We start from the raw sequence: 4,956 nt of genomic DNA, 5'->3' as shown, positions 1-4,956 counted from the left end.
AATTTATTTAAAATAATTTTTCTTGTTATTCGCCTCAAACGCGAACTGAATTATTTATAGAAACAAATAAGAAAGTTTAACTCTTTTTACTGATGATTTTTTTGATTGAGGTTTCATCTTTGTTTGTTGAAAATTTCTTTATTTGGTTTAAAATGAACTTTCCTGTTAGAAATTCATATATTTGGTTTGAAAATTCAAAGGTTTTGCAAAAAAATCATCTGTTCCGTTAAAGTATTTCATTTTGACATACAAATTTTTTTAAAGTTGATATGTTTTTCTTTTTGGACTTAAAAAGCCTTTTTGATTGAAAATTGATTTTTGAACTGAAAATTTAACTGTTCCATTTTTTGTTAAAAATGTATCATTTTTAGTTGAAAATTCAACTATGTAGGGTAAGGGGGGCAGCGCCAACCAGTGGGGGGGGATTTTCCTTATAGCATGGCTATTATTTAATAATTTTAGTTCCACTTTGCATTAAATAAATCTATTTTATCAGAGAGATAGTGTTACTTACTAAAATCTTAAAAATTTACTTGGCAAAAGAAAAATTATACAGAAAACAGTTTTAACCTCGAAAAAATGGAAGTTTCGCTGAGATAAATATAAAGTTTTCAACTTTGATAACAATACTTGCAGTATAAAAACTTGATATCTTGACTGATAAAACAATATCACACAATCTAATCATATTAATCAGACGTAAGTCAAGTCTAAAATATATTAAATCTTATAAATAAGTGAGGCCTTGCCAGGGGGGCAGGCCCGACGAAAATAATATTAACAAGTGCTTAGGTGATACACGACGTCACAAGTTTCGTCGATAAATTATCGGCAATGTAGAACAGCAACTTATCTTGTGGGCTACATGGAAGAAACTATTAAATATTATTATTACCAATCCGGTCGGTATGCAGGTTTCTTTTATTGGTACGGTAGAATCATTGCGTACAGTCCGTTTCTAGTAGAATGTCAACGAATAAGAGGCTATATTACAGCTATCTCTATTTTTATTCAAAATAACTTATTCTTCTTGTTGAATATCTTCAAAGATAATTTTTCCAGTACATAAAATACCACAGAAGAAAACCATCACATTTTCTGATCTTTAAATGTTTTTATTTTCATAAAAAGCTGCAGTCGGCTTTGCCTTCAGGTGAGGGGCAAAGCCGATGAAATACAGCTTGTCAGAACTAAATGAATTACCAAATTATTGTTTTTTCCATGTGATTAATACTTATAGAAATATGATATAAAGTAATGTAGAACTCGAAATGAGAGAAAATGGATCAATTCAACATCTCATTAACTTTAAAAAAATCATTCACTGTTAATTGGTTGGCGCTGCCCCCCTTTACCCTAGTTGAAAAATCGCCTTGATTGATAGGAAATTATTCTTCTCGTTTGAAGGTTTTTTTTTCAATTCAGTTCTTGGGTTATAAATTCCGCTCTTTCGTTGAAAATTAATTTTGTTCTTGTTGAATATTTTAATATTCTGTTATAACTTCTTTTTTCGGATAATAATAATATTTTTACTGAAAATATAACTATTCCATTTTTGGCTGGAAATTAAACTTTTTTTAAACACTTTCGTTTTTAGTTAAAACTGCAACTGTGTGGTGAAAAATTCATGTATTTTGTTGAATATTCGTCTTTTTTATAAGAATATTAATCTTTATGTTGTACATTCATTTCTTTGGTGAAATGTAACTATTTTGTTGTTAATTCTATTTTTTTAAATTAATTTTTAACAGAAAATGTAACTGTTCCTGTTTTGGTTAAAAAGGTATCTTTTTTAGTTAAAAATGAACTTCTTTCGTTGAAAATTAAACTATTATGTTGAAAAATCAATTTTAAATATTCTATTTTTGGTGGAATACTTATTTTGTAGATTGAAATTCATTTCTAAAGTTGAAAATTACTTTCGTGTTTGCTTCAAAATTCGTCTTTTTAAAAAAAAATTAATTTCATTGGTAGAAAATTCATTTTGTTATTAGAATATTATTCTTGTTGTTTGTGCATTTACTTCTGTGCTTAAAAATGTATCTATTTTGTTGCAACTTCGATGGTTTTGTTGTTGTTCAAAACTGATTTTTTAAATTGAAAATTTAACTGTTTCATTTATGGTCTAAGATTTATATTTTACGTAAAAAATTAATTTTTTTATTGATAATTTAACTATTTTGTTGAGAATATGATTGTTTTTGTGCTGAACAAAAATTCAACTGAAAATTTAATTATATAATTTTTTGTTAAAAATTTATCTTTTCTAGTTGAAAATTTATTTTCTTTTTCATTGAAAATTAAACTATTTGATTCGAATTTTGTTTTTTTTTTGCTTGAAAATTGACCGTTTTCAATTAAAATTTCATCTGTTTTGTAATTCAATTATTCTTCTTGTTTGAAAATGTATCTATTTTGGTTAAAAATTCTTTTTCTTTTGTTGTTGATAATTGAACTATTTTGTTACAAATTCAAGTGTTTGCTGAAAATTAATTTTGTATACTGAACCATGAAATGTATCATCTTTGGTTGAAATTTTTTTAAATTTGAAACTTAAACAATTTTTTTGAGTTTTTTTTCCTGAATATTGAATTTTCTCAGTTAAAATTCATTTTTTTGTTGTTGTAGAGAATCATTCTTATTTAAAAAAATGCATCTATTTTAATCAAGAATTCATTAGTTTCGTTGAAAAATGACTGAATTTTATACTAAAAAAAGGTATTTTAGTAAAATACATGAACTTTGCACAAAAGAAATTTATTTTCCACCAAGTCTAATTTTCTACACAAAAATTAACGTTTAATCATAGTTAAATTTTCGACAAAAAATTAATTTTCTTGTTGAAATTGTTTTAAATTACTGAAATTTATTGATAATTCCTTAGGATATTTTAAAACATCCTAAAATATTTAAAATCCTTTAAAATATCTTGAAATTTTTCAAAGCTCTTGAAAATTCCATGAAATTTTAAAAATAGCTTAAAATATTCCAAATCCTTTAAAATCTGATACTAAATTGTTGAAATCAATTGAAAATTCCTTGAAAATTCAAAAATACCCTAAAATAATTCAAATGTTTAACAATTGCATACTACATTATTGAAATCAATTGAAAATTCCTTGGAACATTTTTTTTTAATTTATGTATTTTATTCTAAATTTACTTTTTTTGCATAAAACTAATTGTTTTAGTTGAAAGTTGAACTATTTCTATTAAAAGATAGTCAACTAGTCATTAATATTAATATAAAATTTTATAATTATAATATTAACATTAATAATATATAATAGTAATAATATCCATATTATATATACCTGAAAAACATAACCTCAAAATCGAATCATGCATGAAATTAAGAATCACGCGAAACATCAGAATCGTCCATTTCTTTAATTTCTTTCACACGGGGATCGAGATATAAATAGGAGACCTATGGTGGGGGTAAATCTTAGGCTCGATCTGATAGCTGTGGGAGCTGCTGATTAGATCTTTATTCGTGAATTCGGGTGAGCTCGGTTCATGTTCTCGCCTTTTCGGCTTTACACGAGGCTGGTCTTCGTATCAGCAAAGTGGGGGCAATCTTCTCCCTTCATTCTTGTGTCGTTTTACCTCTCGGCTAATTCTTAGGTCGTTTTTGCTCTCGCGTGTTTTTACTTGTCTTTTCCGCAATTTTTTTTTTTAGTTCGCTTTTGCTCTGAGCGTGTCATTTGATATGAAAATATCAATTATTAATATAGATTCATTATAATTTAATTCGCGATTCAGTAAGAAACATTAGAACTAGATAATAGTTACAGTGTCGGAGAGATTACGATAACCATGGCTTTAAAGTTTTATTGTGGATTCCTGTAGGATTTCTTGCGAGAAACACGAATCTGTAATTTGTAAATCGATGTCTCGAATAGTTTTCAAGATACCGATTTTTTATGTTAAAATAATTAACTTTTTTTTAGGGCACACCTCTGACTGGTTATAGAAATAATGTAAGATCACATCCCTGATAATAAATCGATTTTTTTGGTCAAGTTTGAACGCAAAACGATTATCTGGTATTAAAAAGCCCTGTCAGTTATCACTTTTTAACTAGCGTCCCCAGTGGGCACAAAATTTAGCGACGTCTTTACGACATCTTCACGACATCCTTACGACAACTTTACGACATCATATGTCCATGCCGTTAAGTTGTCTTTATGATAACGTAAATATGTCGTATGATCTGACGATGTTTTTTCGATATCGTAAAGACACTGTAATGTCATGGACATTGGATGTCGTAACGATGTCGTAAAGACGTCGCAAAATTTTGTGCCCACTGGGTTACAAGCTATAAGTGCAAACACTGGCCTATCATTTTCTGTGTTTAATTTTTTTCTGTCATTTTTATTGTCGTCGAGAAAAAAATAACACAAAAAAATGACAGGCCTGTCATTTTTTTCGCGACGTACCTTTTCATAAGGGCCAAACTGCCCAGATAACATCCCTAGCGCACCATGCTCGCATGGCACAGGCATGTTGTACATATTTTCACTCACCACGTGCATTCAGATCAGCCAGCCGAAGTATCGTCCATGAGTTAATAGGGTAACGGAACCAATTACCGAGGGGGATCCAATTGTTTGAGGTTTTACGATAAAGGTTATTCTTTTTAAGGTTAGGTTTTGCTTTTATCAATAGAAAAATTAGATGTATAAAATTTTAAGTTACATGACATCAAGTATTTCTGCGACAAATGGTTCCCCTTCCGTAATTCATTCAGTTACCGTATTAAATATCTCATAGTTTTCCATTTCTGAAATGAAACTTTTAAGTTAAATCTTTTTAGTACTTTATTTTATTTTAAATAAACAATTTTAAGACAGGGCTATGTCCGTGTGAATATAGTAGAAGACGCTGTAAATGACTGAGTTGCGCGCGCAACCCATTTCTCCTCTTCTGAATTTGAAAACTCGAAGATGC

This window comes from Belonocnema kinseyi, chromosome 6 (assembly GCF_010883055.1).
Source record: "Belonocnema kinseyi isolate 2016_QV_RU_SX_M_011 chromosome 6, B_treatae_v1, whole genome shotgun sequence".
Taxonomy (NCBI): Eukaryota; Metazoa; Arthropoda; class Insecta; order Hymenoptera; family Cynipidae; genus Belonocnema; species Belonocnema kinseyi.
Note: the sequence above shows the minus strand (reverse complement) of the source record.